At 32.1% G+C, this 12,018-nt stretch overlaps 1 protein-coding gene across 3 annotated transcripts in view; it reads right to left on the bottom strand.

Annotated features, from left to right (window-relative positions):
- Window positions 1-12,018, bottom strand: part of LOC143062958 (R3H domain-containing protein 1-like) — an 89,761-nt gene extending 77,743 nt beyond the window's left edge. For all 3 annotated transcript variants that reach the window (XM_076234818.1, XM_076234820.1, XM_076234823.1), the window contains exon 1: window positions 11,905-12,018. The gene's annotated coding sequence lies outside the window, so the exon portion shown is untranslated. The remainder of the gene's footprint in view (window positions 1-11,904) is intronic.

The raw sequence follows: 12,018 nt of genomic DNA, 5'->3' as shown, positions 1-12,018 counted from the left end.
TGTCATTTGGTCTGCAGAGTTGTCTCATTGACATTATACCACATCTTCTTATCTTTAAATGTAGCTCCATAAGGGAGTGCCAGGGACCCTACCACCTTAACCAACCTCTGTAACTCCATCCTTGGATTATTATGAGTATGTCTGATGTTTTTTAAAAAGATTGCCAATTATAAATCATTCATGTTAATCTGTTTGTACATAACATGTCCCATGTCAGGAGTTTGTAATGAAGTGTTTGTTGTCTGTTATATTTGTTTTTCATCTATTATTTTGTTCCTTTGAATTATTTCACATTCTGCATGTTCGGGGCTTTTATAATTAATAGCTTACTCTACAGTATGGGTTTTGCTCATTGTTAAAGGTTGGTCAGTGACCCATAATTGTATAAATCCAAGTCATTTGGAGTCTAGTGATAGTTGTCTCAATAGTAAATTATGGGCAATCATATCACATGTTCTTATTTTGTAACCTCTATTTCATTTAATACTAAATCTGAAACATTTAAAATAATAATGTCATTTATTCAACTAAGAACTGGATATACCAACCGTAATCACTACAAACAACGCACTGGGCAAAACACCGCCTAATTGTGGAGCTGTGGAACTAGGGAAACACCACAACATTACCTCAGAGTGCTCCAACAAGGAATGTTACAGAGAAGTAATGTACCACCAAATTACAAAGGAAATAGGAACCCATAAATTTGTAATATAAACACAGGCATCCTACTAGCAAGATTAGAACAAGAAAGCACAGAAGAATATAAACAGAAGTTAGAAATCGTTTCAGACTTTATTGCAACAACAAGACGTTTTGACTTACCAGAACATCAGCATTGTAACAGAAAAAACAAAATTTAAGTACATGGAGAAAATTACATGGAGGGAGATCCACTTAGGGTGTAATATGCACCAATGGACAAAGTTGGGCAATAAGGCCATAAGATTGAATATTGAGGATCATCTGACATAATGAGTATAAAACAGAGAATAAGGTTGTTATTCAAAATTTCACAAATATAATACATAAGCATATATGTTTGGTGAAATTGTATGATCATGTAAATAAAGACAAGCATATTAAATATTGAGAGATTTGGTAGTAAGAAAATGACAATTAGTAAGTATGTACAGTCTCCTCCAGAAAACGACACATGAATCAATGACGAAGGTTGACTTTAAGGAATCAATTATCTTAGATGTGGAAGTATTATACAATGTTTAGACTTCTCAGAATTGATTATATGATATTCCTTGATCAGTTAGCAGTACTACATTTACGTCACTACATCTAATACGTCAGTCAACTTCAATTAGACCATGTTTACAGGTTTAATGAAAATATCACCATGGTTACATTCTCACCATAAAATATGCGTTTTTAATTTCCACTTCGACGGGGCTCAGTTATATTCCCATTAAATCTTTTAAAGGATTAGAGAATTGGAAGGATGGGGCTTTATATAAGGTTATACAAAATTTCAAATTTTCCCGGGATGAGGGTCTAAGTCAATCCATAACACATCTTTTAAGAAAACATTTGGGTACTAGCAACTGAGTTTCCCCCATCATAAACCTCATATATAGATATAGGAAGATGTGGTTTAAGTACCAATGAGACAACTCTCCATCCAAGTCACAATTTATAAAAGTAAACTATTATAGGTGAAGGTACGGTCTTCAACACAGAGCCTAGGCGCACACCTTACAACAGGCTATAAAGGGCCCCAAAAATTACTAGTGTAAAACCATTCAAAAAGGAAAACCAACGGTCTAATCTAAACAAAAAACGAGAAATGAGAAATACCTATGAACCACATCAACAAACGATAACCCTGAACATCAGGTACATGTATTTGATATACATGTATATTCCAGACTTTTATTTCTCTCTTCCAATTATAAATTATAACTCTGATATTTCCCTACTTAAACATCACTTAATTTGTTTTTTTGTTTTAAATTTGCCCTACAGCCAATATCAAATAAATGATTAAGTGTAACCAAAAATACATGATATCTGATGATTTTTCATAGGAATGCACTCTACTTAATCACTCCTTTAAAGTAAATACGTTTTATGGTATATAATTACTTATATAAAATTGAAAATCATAAATTAAAACAATATACAAGACAACACCCACACAATAAATATCTGACATGAATATGAATGTTTTGTTTATGTTATAAATTTTAAAACACAAAAACAAACCACTATGCCATTAGGTAATTACTAAGATGACTGACCATATTTGAGAAAACACACTTGCACATAAACTAATTTACTTAGATGATCTCGTGTTCACTAACACCATCAGCATTATTACAGCTAATTTCCTAATTCTTGTAGAGTAAAACTTTGGTAGGCTTGCTTGCTAGGTGTGTATAAATGTTAATTCAAGCTTTGTAATTAAGATTGACACCTACAAACAATATACATGTATAATATAAATATGGCCATATTTTAACCTGTACATGTATGTATCATATTTAAATTTGATTGGACATTATCTCAATAATTGAGATAATGTCCAATCAAATTTAAACTCATATGAATTGAACAACATAAAAAGAACATTATTTACATATGGCCCTATTGTAAAATCCAAACATTGTAGCACACCGCGCGAATGAGCACTTCTCTTTCAAATCTCACCACTTCTCCCTATCAGTTTCAAAAAGAGAAGTCACTTCTCCCTATAATTCTGAAGTAGTGTGAGCCCTGCAATTACAATTGTACAATTTACAAACAAATCAAGCAAGCTAATTATAATCAAAGTCTTACTTTACATGCATTAGGAAATTAGCTGTAATAAACAAATAAATTTTACTGCCAAAAAAATTCTTAAAATTATGGTCAATGATCTTAAAATATACTGTTGAAATTCAATAAAACTTTGTCAAGTGGAAAATCAAGGAAAAGAAAAGTAAAACAAGAATATGTGTCCCTAGTACACAGATGCCCCATCCGCACTATCATTTTCTATGTTCAGTGGATCGTGAAAATTGGATAAAATCTCTAATTTGGCATTGAAATTAGAATAATTTCATAGGGAACAATTGTAATAAATTCAAGTTGATTGGACTTCAATTTTATCAAAAACTACCTGGACCAAAAACTTGAACCTGAAGCGGGATGGACGAACAGACGAACAAACGAACTGACGCACAGATCAGAAAGATCATATCATAGGGAACATGTTTTCTAAGTTTCAAGTTAATGGGACTTCAACTTCATCAAAAACTACCTTGACCAAAAACTTGAACCTGAAGCGGGATGGACAAACAGACGAATGAACGAACGAACTGACGCACAGATCAGAAATCATAATGTCCATAAATAGGGCATAAAATTTTAATTTGTTTAAAAGAGAATATATGTAGGTGCAACATTGCAATATTCACACCAGCCTAGTCTTGTAAAATTGCTTACAGGCTTGTAAACTTGCTTCTCTTCAAGCCAGCAGAATCTAACTAACATTTTGGTAAAATCGAGCCTCAGTCTTGGGGATTCAAAAGTATTCTTGTGGAAACTGAGTTACACTCTTGATCAGTTAATGTTTTTCCATATCAACATAATATTCCGGAGCAAGTTGATTATAATAATATTAAAACTAATGTAAGGCAGCATCTCCAGGACCAGTTTATTAAAAAATGATTCTCTGATATAAACAACTCATCAAAGGGGGAATTTTATTTACACTTTATAAAGAAGAGTTTTGCTTAGAACCATATCTATTAGAATTGAGGCAGGGTCATAGAGTAATTATCCCCGGCTTAGTATATATCTAGGATTTTGATTGGTTAACGCACGTCGTTACAAAACCCATATCCCCTGGGTGTTGCTAACCCATATCCCCGGACGTTGCTAACTATTGTCCCGGGGAACTTCACGCCAGTTTTACTTCGTTCCATGATTGCTCCTTGTGAAATATTGAATTCTGTAGATTATCCATGATGTTTGTAATGAAATATTTAATTCAATTTTGTCCTATTATGTCGATCATTTACACTCATTTCATTTAATGCATCACTTGACTACCACATTTTCAAGGAATGGGACTACTGACCTAGCAATGCAAATGACCCACGTTGACGTCACACTATCTATGACATAACTCTCACAACATTGAGCGCCAAATTTGACTCAATCAAGTTTCTCTGTCTCCGTATTAAAAACGTCTTATATTTGACTACCTGTAGGGTTCTACCAAAGGTAGTACCCTACACCCCGTAGAAAGTATGTAAAATTTCCAAATTTCAATAAAACTTTTTTAGATAATGAAAAAAACGTTGTTTTCACGTTACACTTAGTACCCGAATTTCCATAAAACTCGTCCGATTCGGACTAAGACCGGGGATAAATTCGTTATCTACGTTCATATCCGTAGATATGGATATTTTAACACCCTTCAGTACCCTGTACACCCTTCGGCTACGCCTCATGGTGTACTTGGGTACTTCAGGGTGTTAAAATATCCATATCTACGGATATGAACGTAGATAACTTATAATATATGTAAATTAAGGGTATGTAATACAAAGTTTCCCATCAAAACAGGAAGATGGAGAAATGGTACCACGATATGAGAGAATTTGTCCATATGTAAATGTCCTAATTGTGAAGTTAAGAATTTAAGGGGGAAGTTCATACCTCCATATTATTTAAAATATCCAAATGTTAAAAAAGTGCTTAAATATTGTAATAGTAATGTGCTGTCTAAGCTGTCAACTTTTATTCAAAAGGTAGAAAAGATGCTTGTCTGATTTAAAATTGAAATAAACAAAGATTTATTTCTGAAGATGTATAATTTAAAAATGTGTACTGTATGTATTATGAACTATGTTGTAATTTATATTGTGTATAATATGCTCCTGTTACACAGTCTTCTGCGGCTGAGTTTTCTTTAATAAACTATGAAACATAAACTGATTCTGTAAAGTGGTACAGTACTTTAGATATCATCTGATAAATGAACAAAACTTATAATTTTAAACATAATATTAAGGGGCATAACTCTATGAATGTAAATTGCCATACAGGTTACTCTCAAAATCTAACTTAATCTGTATTTAACGATCATGAAATTGTTTAAATATCTATATAGATTTTGTATAAGATCTTTTAGTTATCATCTGAAACCATTTCCCTAAATATGAAGTGACATACTTGTAAATGCAAAATGTTTAACCATTTCTGATCCAAACAATTTTGTAATGACCTACATTTCATGCTTCCATGGTCAAGATTTAACTAATTTTCAAATGATACATACACATTTTGTGTGGACATGAATTAAATTCATGATAACCATCTATATATAAGAGCTAAACAAACTACATGTATGTACATGTAGATCACTATACCAACAAACTTCTGAAAGATGTCAGACAACATTCATTCTATACTTAATTTCTTTGTTGGTGCATCTGCCTAAAAATCGAATAATAACAAGAGATAGGTACATACCCCTGATGCCAAGATATGTCTACAGACAAAGTGTCAAAGTCAAAAACAGTTTGTCCTTAATACAAAATGTATAAATATAGTGCCTTCTATTTCAGTACAGTATTTTGCATTGAATGAATACAAATTTTGCACATTAATACTGAATTATTAAATAGTGATCATCTCTCAGTCATGATTTTGATTAAATTAAAGTGTAAATATGTAAATGGGTCCCAATCATTGACTTATGCATTGTTTTAAGGTAAAAATAAAATTTAAAAATAACCACAAATTTATTGTTACCAAACATATACATACAATGTATGCTGGAGGCAGTTATAAATCTAGCTGCTAAATAAAGAGAGAATTGTTATAATATAGGAATAAACAGAAATGAGACATACATCTAACATCTTCTATCTCAAAGACAATGGATAAAAAAATTTGAAGAAAAAAACATATAAATCAATTGGCACTGATCCCCTTCTTGGAAAGGTGATCTGTACAGTATTTCATGTGTAGCGAACTTTCTAAGAATAAGATTTCGGTTAGAACCTTGATAATGTCAGTCATACATCCTACATTAATTTAAAGAGACTCCGTTTCTTGAGATCAAATTCATTATCCTCAATTCTTGTGACTAAATTGAGAAAGACCCAGAATTATAACCAATTTAAATTCTCCCAAGGGTTTTTGTAAGAAGATTAAAGTAAAGGTCAGAGGAGTAACAAATGTTATTTTCACAGGTTAAAATTCTGCTGTGTGCCGAGGGTGGCAATCCTATCAATACAGGATGGACTCAGTGAGAAAGAGAAATTATATTGCTCTTCTGTCAAATGTGTAGGATGCTGTCTTTAATAATTCCATCAAATAATATTTGTGCTTATAATAAAATAAACAAGTTAAAAAAATCAATACTTTCAACTGTGTAAAGGTACTGAATAATGAAAATACTGTAACATTTAATAGGGTACATAGCAAATAGTTATATTTTTTTTTCAATTCAAGAACAGTTTACATTTTTGTAAACTTTCCGTAATACAATACTTAACTAGATTGTTGTATTGTAAAAATAAGATGTGGTATGGACTCCTGATGAGACAACTCTCCACCAGAAACCAAATGATAAGCGACTATGGATCACCATACAGCCTTCAACAATCAGCAACGCCATTATCACACATATGATATAGCAAGGTATTGAAGGCCTCAGAATGCTCACCTTTCAAAAATTGTTCCTGTAAAACTGTGCCCATTTAATTTATGAAGAGAGGGCAAATCAGGAAGATTTTGAAGTCATACAACAGTTGGTTTGGCTCATACTAAGTAGATTCAGAGTATTAACCATTCACCTGCATTTTCACGATATATACATTCTGTATACTAATTCTATCAGTATACAAAATGTAAAACTGGGTTTTAAAATAAATAGAGAAACAATTTTGGCTTACAACTATTGTTCAGATTTATCAATTACAAGGAAAAGTGATCAACATTTATAATATGCACAATGTAACATATATATTTAAATAAAAGTCCACCTTGAAAGCACAAACAGTTTGTAATTTCAGCTGTAAATGGACTATTCTATATTTAAATTAATAACCTAGTTTTTATAATAAAAATACTCTTATTACATGTCATTAACAAGCCTTTTATCAAACCAGTCTTAACGCAATGAAAACCAATTTAACCTTGTAAAAAGGAGACCTAATCGAATCGAATCACCACAACAAATAAACATTAAATATTTTCTGCAAAACATTTGCTTGTATTGATTCTTACAAAAAAAGTCAAGCTAACTTGCAAGTTATTTTCATATGTTCATGTTTAGACATAGTTAACACTTTAACAACTTTTTCAAGATTAAATCAGTAAGGAAGCTGTTGACATGTTACCATGACAACCTGACAAAAATCAGCTGCCAGCATAGTATAAATATGCAATAAATGAGTCTTCTGTAAATTGGAAAACAGACCATATATAAAGTATGCTACCATAATCATATAACTGTTACAGCATGTAACATATTTTAATGTTCAATAAATAATGTACATGATTTTTTTTTCTACACTACCAGGTTGCAACATCAGGATCAACCTGCAACTTTCATTACACAAATTAAAGTGTCAACTAGGAGTGATCTGTAATGAGGTTCTCGTATAGGAGACCTTCATTAATTCAGTTCTGCAAGTTCTTGAATTTTAAGGTCATTTTTCTCTATTCTTTATATTTTTGGCCCATGTAGACATGATAAGACATTATTCTCTATTTTTTTTATTTTTTTTGCCTAATTTTTCTCTTTTTTTTGTATTTATATGTGTTGCCACTTTTTTCTGTACTTTTTATCTATAATCACTATAATTTTGAAAATCCCATTCAGACAATCTGTAATTGATAATTTATATATACTTGTACTAAATATAAACAAGAATGTGTCCATAGTATATGCCAGAATGCCCCACTGTTCAGTGGACTGTGAAATTGGGGTTGCAACTTAAATCAAAATCAAAAAGATTATATCATAGGGAATATGTGTACCAAGTTTCAAGATGATTGGACTTCAACTTCCATCAATAACTTTGTTGACCAAAAACTTTAACCTGAGGCAGCCGCAGGACAAACGAACGAACAAAGGGACGCACAGACCAAAAAACAAAATTCCCATAACTGAAGCATAAAAATATGATCTAACTCAAATCTCTAGGAGTGATAGGGAAGATTGGAATATAAGAATAGAGCTTCAATGTCACCTGTATTGGCTTTTTTTTTGCAATTACTATTTCTGTCCACAGGCTTACATGTTTTTCATACTACTTACTGCAGTCTACCACAAAGGAACACCTACTACCCATACCCTTAGTGCCTGTGGTGGTTTTGTTTATAGATACTTGTATAAAACAAGATATCACTGGAATCAAAATTATTTATAATGAAACAAAAAGAAACAAGTGAAACTGTGAGCTACTGCTCAATGATGATACCCCCGCTGCAAGTGGATAATTTTGTGAGTGATAAATCTGAAAATGCATCACACAGTATAGCTGACATATACAAACCTTGAAACCAAATTTCAGAAATCCTTGTATTGTAGTTCCTGAGAAAAATGTGACAAAAATTTTCAACTTGGCTATAATGTCTAAAATTATACAAGTGTTCGGTAAACAGGAAGTTGTTAAGTGATGAATCTGTAAATGCAACATACAGCATATAGTACTTATATCCAAAGAAATGGCTTAAAAATGCCCTATCTCAACATAAACAAGGAGCACACACAACCTTGCCTGTATTATATTGCTCACCTTCTGAAAAAAAACCACAAGTTCAGCATGCTTATTAAGACTTTTAAATGCAAATACTATAGTTTTTGATTTTAAACATATTTTATTCATTAAGATATGAAAAGGATTGAGCAACAGGCACAGCCTATAAAAGCTCTCTCCATATTACATGTACAAGGTATAATTCAATTACAACAACTGTATTTAAAATAATGCAATATAGTGGAACATGCATGCTATTTGTGAGCACACACGAGCAAATATATGTTAACAGTGTTACTTACTAAATGCAAAGTACAGTCAGGGGTACTACTTGTACAAGTGTATTTTATTTACTTGAAGAAGTAAAAAAAAATATACACATATAAGTAAATTTGTAGGATACTTATACAAGTGAATTTTATTTACTTGTATAGGTAAAAAAATAATTGGCTTAGTTATGTCCCTTAGGCATTTAGAATTTTTTACTTGTATAAGTAAAAAAATCATCCTTTCTTCTTTTCTTGAATTCTTAAGATTTCTTTGCTCTAATAGAATTTTAAATTGTGTACCCTTTGCAGATGTTTTTACTAAATTTATCGTGTTAATGGTACAATACATTTGAAGTTAATAGCTAGAGTAAACTTCAGAAATATCATGATCAACATCAGGAAACTGCAACACTCCAAGCCATATACACATGTATCACACAAAATTATTTTCCATTATTCTATGGCATTGGAACCCTGAAACTTTGATATACTGTTTTTTTCTAACACCAGTGTTCTCTCCAGGATTTTTGGATAGCGCTGTGGTAAGGGCATAATTTTCAATAATTCTCAGTAACTTTGTCGCGGCGCGCAGTTTGTTTGTAATTGATTTGTTATGTATTTTTCTTATTTTATGCTATTGATGTTTTCTCTTGTAATGATGTCCTCAGCATTATCATGCTCATGGAATAATGGGTGTAAAAATAATATATCCTTTGCTCTTAACTTATCAGTTTCTTCTAAAACTAAAAACCATCAGACATTATGGGAGTAAGTTTTCAGGAGCTGCATTTTAATAATAAAATATTTTTAATATATTCATCAGTATTTTATGTGGTAAATGTAGATGACCATGATACAGTAACACTAACACCAGAAGCTGTAATCATTAAAATCAAACTAACAATACACAACAAATATAACTGTCAGATAACCTATCTTTTATTCATCTGACTGAGGCCAAATAAAAATATATGTGTGGTTCCAGTTACCTGACCATCCCTAGCTGAACCCCCCCCCCCCAACCCCTAGAATTTTTTTTTCATTTTTGAAAAATTGAATTTTTAAATGATCAAAGTTTGAGGATTGTAAATTTAAATAATTAAATTCCAAGATTCTTGTCATCTACATTGCCTTCAGAAATATTTCTTTGGGCTAAAATGCAACAAATTCAGAACGGAATGAAGCAAAATAAACAAAAAAAGGAACATGACTGTTCATTTTACAACCAAACTCATGTAAATGGAGAACTGAAGCTTCCTGTTTGAAGGTATATAATTCCGGAATAAATTTAGGTAAAGACATAATTTTTTTCCCGGATTTTGACAATCCAAAATAAAAATTCAGAAAAAAAATTGACGACCTACAGTCTTCACGATGAACTGTTAAATCTACAGGCCCCGAGATCAATTTTTGCAAATTTTTAGTTAGATGCTGTTGGCCTGTAAATATGATTTTTACAGGCCCAAGAGCAATTTTATAAGCCTGGGCTGTCTGGGCTGCCATTCAGCGTGAAGACTGGACCTACCGACCCTATTTTTAAAAGAATGTAACTGGAACCACACAAATATTTTATTTGGCCAGTCTAGTAAATTTCAAGAAGCCTATGCTAGTGAATTGTATGCCCTAAACTTATGTGCAAACACTATTCTCTTGGCCTGCAAGTTTTTTTCAGACATTCAATTGACGGCTGGTAGATTTTTGGTTGTAGATATTTTGCCATTAAAAATTACCAATTGACTAAAACATGCAATGTGTAATTAGTTCACAGGGTATCAATAAGGCCTTAAAAAAAAAGATATGTGTTTCCGGTAACATCATTTTGAAAAATAGGGTCGGTAGGTCGGAATTCTTTTTTTTTTTTTTTTTTTTTTTTTTTGACATCGTAAATGAAATCCGGAAAATTATCATGTTTTTTCCAAGTCCGGATCCGTAATTAGTTTCAAAAACCGGAAGTGTGCCATTTGCAATGTTTTTGAAGCGCCTGCTGTGCAAATTTCTTGGATTTTAACCTATTTGGAATACCTTTTGACATTAATAAAATGTTTTTCTGGCTTTCTATGCAAGAGGAAGCAAGAGAGAAAAAATATTATGTCATCTATCAGAAGCCTGTGTCAAAAACAGGGTCGGTTGATAATTTTTTTTTTTTTTTTTTTTGGAAGATCCAATAAAAAAGTTAGGGTCGGGGCTAAAAAACAGGGTCGGTCGGGTTACCGGAAACACAGATCTTTTTTTTCTCAGCCTAATTATACAACTTGCCACTAATACTGGACATCACAAAGTTTAGACCTCATCATAGAACATATATCTAAGGATTTAATGGAAAAGTTATTGTTGTAGGATGTCAATAGTTTAGGAGCCTGTCAGAAGAGGTGCAGATTCGCAGGTCAAGTGGCACTGATTTCCAAATAGCAATAATGAATAAGGTCTATAATTTCAGTTTCAGCAGTATATTATTTTAGAGAAGGTTTAGGAAGTCTTAATAATATGTATAAAAATGAGCAGCAAATTCTTGGTTAATGGAATCTGACAGTATAACAATTAGAAAATTACCTTTTGTGGTCATTGAATGGGTAAAAGGGTATCAGAAATATCAACATAATTTCTCTGAGGAGAAACGTTCATTGAAGGGACTTACTGAACATAGGAATGATCAAAATTAACAGCCATCGATTCACCATACCTATCAAAATACTCTATTACGTATTTTTATTTTGCTCTAAATCAAAAGGCAGAAGGCAGTCAAGTAACACTAACAGCATTTGGACTGATATTAAATTGGAAACCTGAAGCAGGAGTGGAGTGTCGGACCTTTAATACGCATTCGCTGCAAACACTTTAGTCATTAGCTAAATCGATGGCAATTCAATTCTAATTGATGACAAAACAATTAACAATTTCATTTTTTGATTTCACCATACCTGTTCTTCGTTCAATTCTTTAAAACTGTGTTATAATTTTCGGGCAACTCGCATTTGCATTAAGAAAATGGCAGCTTTTCTAGAAGTGACGTCACAGGAAATTGTTTACCTTTC

This window comes from Mytilus galloprovincialis, chromosome 2, assembly GCF_965363235.1.
Source record: "Mytilus galloprovincialis chromosome 2, xbMytGall1.hap1.1, whole genome shotgun sequence".
Classification (NCBI taxonomy): domain Eukaryota; kingdom Metazoa; phylum Mollusca; class Bivalvia; order Mytilida; family Mytilidae; genus Mytilus; species Mytilus galloprovincialis.
Note: the sequence above shows the minus strand (reverse complement) of the source record. Positions and strands in the feature narration are given on the sequence as shown.